Source organism: Salvia hispanica, unplaced genomic scaffold (genome assembly GCF_023119035.1).
Source record: "Salvia hispanica cultivar TCC Black 2014 unplaced genomic scaffold, UniMelb_Shisp_WGS_1.0 HiC_scaffold_72, whole genome shotgun sequence".
Taxonomy (NCBI): domain Eukaryota; kingdom Viridiplantae; phylum Streptophyta; class Magnoliopsida; order Lamiales; family Lamiaceae; genus Salvia; species Salvia hispanica.
In genome coordinates, this window is record NW_025952488.1 from 12,174 (window position 1) to 21,170 (window position 8,997).

General features: G+C 32.1%; 1 long non-coding RNA gene across 1 annotated transcript; it reads left to right on the forward strand.

The window, feature by feature from the left end:
• Positions 1-1,188: 1,188 nt before the first annotated feature.
• Positions 1,189-3,868, forward strand: LOC125199894. Its single transcript, XR_007172641.1, has 4 exons — positions 1,189-1,273; positions 2,388-2,455; positions 2,737-2,808; positions 3,328-3,868. It is a non-coding gene; the product is annotated as an uncharacterized LOC125199894 (long non-coding RNA).
• The last annotated feature ends 5,129 nt before the right edge of the window (positions 3,869-8,997 follow it).

Consider the following 8,997-nt stretch of genomic DNA (forward strand, 5'->3'; position numbering starts at 1 on the left):
TAAAGTCTTTGTTTCATTTTATTTTATTACAATATTCATAATGACAGTTTTATAAATATCTCCAAAACTCCCCTTTTATTTATTTATAGAAATGATTGTTTGTTTATCTTTGACTAAAATTATGTCCATCTTTGACTAAAATTGTAATCCTTCCGTCGATGAAATATTGTCCAAATTTGACTCGGCACAGGTTTTAAAAAATATGAAGAAAAGTGAGTTGAAAAAATTAGTAGAATGATGGTGCCATATTTATATATTAGTTTTATAATATTCCCTCCGTTGAGGAATGTCACGAGATTTTAGGAGATGTTATTTTGTGTGTTAGATGGAGAGAGAAAATAGTATACTTATATTAATGTGAGAGAGGGCTTTTTCCACAAAAGGAAAGTACGATCCATTTCACGAGCTTTTTCTACTATAAGACTGAGGGAGTAGAATGTACAGAGTTAGTGGAAAGTACGATCCATTTGCCAAAAATTGTACTCCCTCCGTTCCATATTTGCCATTTTGGTACGTTACATAGTAGTAGAGTTATTTCCTTTTTTTGGTAAAAGTCAACACATTTCTTCCCACCTACTTTATTCTCTTTTACTTTATTCTCTCTACATCTCTCTACCTTTTTTATTTCCTACTTTATTCTCTCTACATCTCTCTACCTTTTTTATTTCCTACTTTATTCTTTATTTAGTTAACTTACCTAACACAACTTTTTTTAATCTCCATGCTGAAAAGAAATGCCTCCACTACTATGGAACGGAGGAGGTAAAAAAGTAAAGTGGACAACTTTTCGCGGACGGACTAAAATAGTAAAACTGAACAACATTTCACGGACGGAAGTAACAAAGTATAAGATGGTAACCAAGACGTTAGGTGTATATAATGAAACTTAAAATAATTCAAGATAAAATACTCCCTCTGTCCCAATAAATATGAAACGTTTGCTTTTCGGCAAAGGATTCTATGTAGTGTTGTTTTGTGAGTTAAAGATGAGAGAATAAAGTAAGAGAGAGGGAAAAGTAGAGATAAAGTTATTTCTATTTTAAAAAACGTTTCATTTTTAATGGGATAACCCAAAAAGGAAAATGTTTCATTTCTAGTGGGACAGAAGGAATATATTTTTATGATTAAATTAGTCATACAAGTGAATATAGGATAAATAATTATGAAAATTATGCAAAATCAATAAAGGAACAAAAAAGCGTCAATACTGTCTCAGTTGAATCTTTCTACGAGCTTCGCTCTATCACTGTTTGTATCTTGTCGATGAATGAAGGTTAGATTCTTTCGCTTAGCTCGTACCTCTCTGCTTGAATTGCTCTAGAAGCTTCTTAATTTTTGTGAATTTTTGAGAATTATGAATTAACCCTAATTTCTCACTGATTAGTTTAATCTGTTTTGATGAGTTGCTTATGTGTTAATTCACTAATTAGTGAGATATTTGTGAGCTAATTTTGATTGTTTTTGTGTACTAATTAGTTAACTTTATATACCTCTGTTTTTATGAAGATTGCATTTTTGCGTTGTTCTGTTGCAAACTCTTTGAATTGTGTAAGTTAGTTTTTCCTTTTTCCTTTCCAACATCAAAGTAGCCAATTTTTTCTTCTTAGCCCCAATCTGATTACAAGATATATCCATATAATAGCGATGAACCTGTATGACCATATCAAAGCTGGCCTTTTTTTTTTCATTTCTGACTTTTCTCTTAATTTTTCATTTCTGTTTTTACTTTATTGTATTTGTAATATTTTCTTTGATTTGTCTCAACCTTACTTTTCTTGATTTGTCTCTAATCAACTTCACAGGCCAAATTCCTGAATCATTGTTCACCAATTTGGTCAAACTTGAATATCTTTACCTCACCAGCAATGGTTTACAAGGCCCCCTGTCACCAAATATCACTAACCTCTCCAAGTTGAAGGAACTTCACCTTGCCGACAACCTCTTCTCTGGCAACATTCTTGATTCAGTAAGCCTTATTCCAAGCCTGCAAATTCTGGAGCTGATCCATAATTTGTTTATAGGAGAAATCCCTCCTTCTATAGGCCTACTCACGAATCTCCTAACTCTAGACCTTCGAATGAACAGATTCAATTCCTCAATTCCCCGAGAGCTCGCCCTGTGTAACAAGCTGACCTACTTAGCTTTATCCGATAATTCACTCTTGGGGCCATTGCCGGCATCCTTGTCAATCTGGGCAATTTATCTGAGTTAAGACTAACTCGTAATAGCCTGACTTGTGAAATATTACCCTGTTTCATCAAGAGTTGGAGAAAACTAATCTATTTAATAATTGAAGACAATAAATTCAGTGGGGAACTTCCACCAGAAATAGGCTTGCTCACAAACCTCAAGGTTTTGTCTCTTATGAATAACTCGTTTTCAAGCAGCATCCCACCGGAGATAGGAAGCCTACAAAATTTGTGGGAGCTGGACCTTTCAACCAATAACTTTTCAGGTAAAATACCTCCAGTCATAAACTGATTGAGTTGGAACTTGGAAAACAATGCTTTATATTTATTTGCATGCTTGGCATGTCCTTAGTGAATTTCTTATTCTTTTTAACGACGGTTTGCAACGATCATCAGTTTGAATTAAATACTACTGGTACTTTTTAAAAAAGAATGCAATGCATTACTCATAAATGTGCTATTAAAATGCTATTCATATATCTACATTTTTAAAAGTAAATAATTTTGATTTATATCCTTATTTAACTTTAAAATAAATTGTTTGAAGGTTCAATATCATCCACCATTGGGAATCTATCGAGTCTAATGGGCTTATATCTCTCTTCCAACAAATTAAATGGTGAGCTCTCATCCTCCATTTGCAACTTGAGGTGTTAGTGGACCGTGATGTGCTTGATTGCTCCCTTGTCTTTGTTATATGGCTTTTAATTACTTAAAATTACGCTTTTTTTTTTTGCTTATCACTAAAGAAGAAGATTGAATTTTCATTGGTGTGTAGGAACTGTTGGATTCTATTTTATGTAATTAGTTAACTTTATATGCCTCTGTTTTTATGAAGTGCTTAGCATTCTGTTAATATGAAGATTGCATTTTTCTGTTGCCAACTGTTGGGGTTCTGTTTTGTGCAACCACTTACCTAAGTGTACTTGTATTTTTATGACGTTTTAGAAGGCTGTCTACTTGTTGAATGATTGTCTTTACGAAATTGTTTTTATTTAAGTTCTACAACTTCTCTCTGAGTTTCTTCACTGTGGCCGGTGGATTGCATTCCTCAATCAATGCGTACTTGCTTTTGTTTCTTTGATTGGTGTTTGTTGATGCTGTCAATGACTTTCCTTTTCTTTTCTTGGTTTGATAGTTTTTGACTCGTATAGAAGATATTAATATCTTGTGGAAAATGGATCCACAGACATGAGAATTTCACTCTTATAATTGCTGGGAATGGATCCACAGTGAACGGACTCTGGTTTTGCTTTGCTGGTAACTTCCAAAATGGACAAGTTTTGGAGATGGATTCGAGGGAAGAAATTATCTTGTGGGAAGCCAAATTCAAGAGGGAGATTGCAACATCTTCATAAGATGCAAGTACAATTGGATCCATTTGTTATTGATAAAAAACATGCACAATTTAGTGATGTAAGGAGTGTTCTCGGATATTGTTTGCAGTAGTTCAGAAGATAAACCTTTTGGTACTGCTCATACAAACACTACCTCTCCCACACCACTGCCCTTGAGGAATTGAAGTGATCGATCGGAAAGTTGTACCAATGCGCAGGGGAACTTGATTCTAAGCCAAAGATAATTGTGTGATTCCTTGTTTTTTAATTTGGAACTACTGCTTGTGTATGAGCTTGTTCTCTATTTCTTTTTACCTTTCTAATTGATTCTTCTCGTTTTGGGTAGTGACTAATTTTGTGAAATATTAAGCTAAAATATGTTCTGTATTTTGAATAAATAATATATCCTACAGAAAATATTGATGGGTAAAATTATTAGAAAATTTAAAATGTACTCTCTTAATTAATAACCTATAGTCCTTTTGTAGTTTGTTTCTTTTTTCTGACGAGGTTGATTTCATTTTCTATCAATAATGACTAAGAGGATGGGAAATAAGATATGAGTTAAAATAAAGCACAACACAAAATAATACTACAAGTAAAATGAGTACACATGAAAACCTCATACATTAACATATGCATGCGGTTTTAATATAAATATGTGGCTTTATTTGATTTAGCTTCATTATGCATTTTCATTGATGGGACAACAAAACATGTGGCTGTATTTTGTTTAGCTTCATAGTGCATTTTTCGTTAATGGGACAATAAACCGGGACTCCTAGTGAGAGTGATGAGAGAATTGGTAAATATTTGTTAAAATTTCAAAGAGTCGATGTGGCAAAAAATAAATTAAAAATCACGTGTTTAAATTTGTTTAGTACTGCTAATTACTCCCTCCGTTTTATTTTCTATTGCAAGAAATTTTAAGATAATTAAATCATTTCTTTTGATAAAAATTAAAAAAAAATCTTAATTTATTTTATTTTCTATTGCAAGAAATTTTAAGATAATTAAATCATTTCTTTTAATAAAAATTAAAAAAAATCTTAATTTATTCTCTCTTTCCATCTTACCTTTTTGTTAACAAAAAATAGAGGGAGTAATAAATTATGTGCAAAATCCGCACACGCTCTAATGAAGCCAAAGGGGATAAAGAATAAAATATCTCACTGTTGTTATCTCTTGGATGATGGTTAGATTCTTCGCTCAGCTCGTACCTCTCTGCTTGAATTGTTCTAGAAGCTTCGTATTTTTTGTGAATTTTGAGAATTGTGAATTTACCCTAATTTCTCACTTAGCTCAATTATTGTTTTTGAGCATGGGAATGGAAGTTTAATCTGTTTTGTTTAGTGGTTTATGTGTTAATTCACTAATTAGTGTGATATTTGTGAACTAATTTTGATAGTTTATGTTGTTGGAGTTGGTAGGTGTTAGTGGACCGTGATGTGCTTGATTGCTCCCTTGTCTTTGTTATATGGCTTTTAATTACTTAAAATTACGCTTTTTTTTTTTGCTTATCACTAAAGAAGAAGATTGAATTTTCATTGGTGTGTAGGAACTGTTGGATTCTATTTTATGTAATTAGTTAACTTTATATGCCTCTGTTTTTATGAAGTGCTTAGCATTCTGTTAATATGAAGATTGCATTTTTCTGTTGCCAACTGTTGGGGTTCTGTTTTGTGCAACCACTTACCTAAGTGTACTTGTATTTTTATGACGTTTTAGAAGGCTGTCTACTTGTTGAATGATTGTCTTTACGAAATTGTTTTTATTTAAGTTCTACAACTTCTCTCTGAGTTTCTTCACTGTGGCCGGTGGATTGCATTCCTCAATCAATGCGTACTTGCTTTTGTTTCTTTGATTGGTGTTTGTTGATGCTGTCAATGACTTTCCTTTTCTTTTCTTGGTTTGATAGTTTTTGACTCGTATAGAAGATATTAATATCTTGTGGAAAATGGATCCACAGACATGAGAATTTCACTCTTATAATTGCTGGGAATGGATCCACAGTGAACGGACTCTGGTTTTGCTGGTAACTTCCAAAATGGACAAGTTTTGGAGATGGATTCGAGGGAAGAAATTATCTTGTGGGAAGCCAAATTCAAGAGGGAGATTGCAACATCTTCATAAGATGCAAGTACAATTGGATCCATTTGTTATTGATAAAAAACATGCACAATTTAGTGATGTAAGGAGTGTTCTCGGATATTGTTTGCAGTAGTTCAGAAGATAAACCTTTTGGTACTGCTCATACAAACACTACCTCTCCCACACCACTGCCCTTGAGGAATTGAAGTGATCGATCGGAAAGTTGTACCAATGCGCAGGGGAACTTGATTCTAAGCCAAAGATAATTGTGTGATTCCTTGTTTTTTAATTTGGAACTACTGCTTGTGTATGAGCTTGTTCTCTATTTCTTTTTACCTTTCTAATTGATTCTTCTCGTTTTGGGTAGTGACTAATTTTGTGAAATATTAAGCTAAAATATGTTCTGTATTTTGAATAAATAATATATCCTACAGAAAATATTGATGGGTAAAATTATTAGAAAATTTAAAATGTACTCTCTTAATTAATAACCTATAGTCCTTTTGTAGTTTGTTTCTTTTTTCTGACGAGGTTGATTTCATTTTCTATCAATAATGACTAAGAGGATGGGAAATAAGATATGAGTTAAAATAAAGCACAACACAAAATAATACTACAAGTAAAATGAGTACACATGAAAACCTCATACATTAACATATGCATGCGGTTTTAATATAAATATGTGGCTTTATTTGATTTAGCTTCATTATGCATTTTCATTGATGGGACAACAAAACATGTGGCTGTATTTTGTTTAGCTTCATAGTGCATTTTTCGTTAATGGGACAATAAACCGGGACTCCTAGTGAGAGTGATGAGAGAATTGGTAAATATTTGTTAAAATTTCAAAGAGTCGATGTGGCAAAAAATAAATTAAAAATCACGTGTTTAAATTTGTTTAGTACTGCTAATTACTCCCTCCGTTTTATTTTCTATTGCAAGAAATTTTAAGATAATTAAATCATTTCTTTTGATAAAAATTAAAAAAAAATCTTAATTTATTTTATTTTCTATTGCAAGAAATTTTAAGATAATTAAATCATTTCTTTTAATAAAAATTAAAAAAAATCTTAATTTATTCTCTCTTTCCATCTTACCTTTTTGTTAACAAAAAATAGAGGGAGTAATAAATTATGTGCAAAATCCGCACACGCTCTAATGAAGCCAAAGGGGATAAAGAATAAAATATCTCACTGTTGTTATCTCTTGGATGATGGTTAGATTCTTCGCTCAGCTCGTACCTCTCTGCTTGAATTGTTCTAGAAGCTTCGTATTTTTTGTGAATTTTGAGAATTGTGAATTTACCCTAATTTCTCACTTAGCTCAATTATTGTTTTTGAGCATGGGAATGGAAGTTTAATCTGTTTTGTTTAGTGGTTTATGTGTTAATTCACTAATTAGTGTGATATTTGTGAACTAATTTTGATAGTTTATGTTGTTGGAGTTGGTAGGTGTTAGTGGACCGTGATGTGCTTGATTGCTCCCTTGTCTTTGTTATATGGCTTTTAATTACTTAAAATTACGCTTTTTTTTTTTGCTTATCACTAAAGAAGAAGATTGAATTTTCATTGGTGTGTAGGAACTGTTGGATTCTATTTTATGTAATTAGTTAACTTTATATGCCTCTGTTTTTATGAAGTGCTTAGCATTCTGTTAATATGAAGATTGCATTTTTCTGTTGCCAACTGTTGGGGTTCTGTTTTGTGCAACCACTTACCTAAGTGTACTTGTATTTTTATGACGTTTTAGAAGGCTGTCTACTTGTTGAATGATTGTCTTTACGAAATTGTTTTTATTTAAGTTCTACAACTTCTCTCTGAGTTTCTTCACTGTGGCCGGTGGATTGCATTCCTCAATCAATGCGTACTTGCTTTTGTTTCTTTGATTGGTGTTTGTTGATGCTGTCAATGACTTTCCTTTTCTTTTCTTGGTTTGATAGTTTTTGACTCGTATAGAAGATATTAATATCTTGTGGAAAATGGATCCACAGACATGAGAATTTCACTCTTATAATTGCTGGGAATGGATCCACAGTGAACGGACTCTGGTTTTGCTTTGCTGGTAACTTCCAAAATGGACAAGTTTTGGAGATGGATTCGAGGGAAGAAATTATCTTGTGGGAAGCCAAATTCAAGAGGGAGATTGCAACATCTTCATAAGATGCAAGTACAATTGGATCCATTTGTTATTGATAAAAAACATGCACAATTTAGTGATGTAAGGAGTGTTCTCGGATATTGTTTGCAGTAGTTCAGAAGATAAACCTTTTGGTACTGCTCATACAAACACTACCTCTCCCACACCACTGCCCTTGAGGAATTGAAGTGATCGATCGGAAAGTTGTACCAATGCGCAGGGGAACTTGATTCTAAGCCAAAGATAATTGTGTGATTCCTTGTTTTTTAATTTGGAACTACTGCTTGTGTATGAGCTTGTTCTCTATTTCTTTTTACCTTTCTAATTGATTCTTCTCGTTTTGGGTAGTGACTAATTTTGTGAAATATTAAGCTAAAATATGTTCTGTATTTTGAATAAATAATATATCCTACAGAAAATATTGATGGGTAAAATTATTAGAAAATTTAAAATGTACTCTCTTAATTAATAACCTATAGTCCTTTTGTAGTTTGTTTCTTTTTTCTGACGAGGTTGATTTCATTTTCTATCAATAATGACTAAGAGGATGGGAAATAAGATATGAGTTAAAATAAAGCACAACACAAAATAATACTACAAGTAAAATGAGTACACATGAAAACCTCATACATTAACATATGCATGCGGTTTTAATATAAATATGTGGCTTTATTTGATTTAGCTTCATTATGCATTTTCATTGATGGGACAACAAAACATGTGGCTGTATTTTGTTTAGCTTCATAGTGCATTTTTCGTTAATGGGACAATAAACCGGGACTCCTAGTGAGAGTGATGAGAGAATTGGTAAATATTTGTTAAAATTTCAAAGAGTCGGATGTGGCAAAAAATAAATTAAAAATCACGTGTTTAAATTTGTTTAGTACTGCTAATTACTCCCTCCGTTTTATTTTCTATTGCAAGAAATTTTAAGATAATTAAATCATTTCTTTTGATAAAAATTAAAAAAAAATCTTAATTTATTTTATTTTCTATTGCAAGAAATTTTAAGATAATTAAATCATTTCTTTTAATAAAAATTAAAAAAAAATCTTAATTTATTCTCTCTTTCCATCTTACCTTTTTGTTAACAAAAAATAGAGGGAGTAATAAATTATGTGCAAAATCCGCACACGCTCTAATGAAGCCAAAGGGGATAAAGAATAAAATATCTCACTGTTGTTATCTCTTGGATGATGGTTAGATTCTTCGCTCAGCTCGTACCTCTCTGCTTGAATTGTTCT